Source organism: Octopus bimaculoides, chromosome 3 (assembly GCF_001194135.2).
Source record: "Octopus bimaculoides isolate UCB-OBI-ISO-001 chromosome 3, ASM119413v2, whole genome shotgun sequence".
NCBI lineage: Eukaryota > Metazoa > Mollusca > Cephalopoda > Octopoda > Octopodidae > Octopus > Octopus bimaculoides.
Genome location: NC_068983.1, coordinates 141,374,193 through 141,375,023, shown reverse-complemented (window position 1 = coordinate 141,375,023; position 831 = coordinate 141,374,193).

Genomic DNA, 831 nt, shown 5'->3' with positions numbered 1-831 from the left:
GAAAGGAGGGGTCCCGTCACGTCAAAACGGTAGAGGAATAGGGGCCGAAACCAGACGTGGTTCCTCCTGATGATGTCTTGAGCTAACTGGATCCTATAAAGGAGCTGTTGTGGTAGCAGACCACGAAACATGGTTGAAATTCCGCTATAGTACCATTCAAAGAAACTTCAATTAACTCCCAAATAGAATACAGAAGCAGCTAAATGATACAATAATACACGCAGAGAAAATCAGCTTTCTCATATTCTATAACTGATCAATTACCAGTCATAAAGAGTCAACAAAAGCTGGATAAAGAAACAAAGGACTTGAAGGTACTGGTTGACCGAATACTGTGGCAGAAACACAAAAGCAAAGTGACCTGCAATGGGATCAAATTCTGAATCAGATTTTTGGGAAACGATCTTTAACTGCACATCTATGACTACATCAATCAGACACATATTTTTGCTGGTCTGGACGACATAACTTCCAACGAACTTAATGGTAATCAAATTATAGTTATAAAAAGGCTACATTTGGAAAGCACGAAAAAAAAAAAATATATACGGGAAGTAACTGTAAAAATTAATAGTTATCGCCAAGCCAACATGGCAGTCCCAAAATTAGGACGAAAGCTGCCGTGAATTAGCTCCAAGAAGCCATCGCCTCTAGCTAGCTATGTGACACACGAAACCTGTGTCCTTTATAACCTTCGAACAGGGGAGGTCAGCAGTTTCCCCTTGCTGGTTTGGCATCTGCAGACTAGTTTCAGGGTGTTGCCCCTTGTCAATGCAGAGCAGCCAAGCTCCAGCCAGGCGGCGCTGCTGACTATCTGTTCGAAGGTTATTT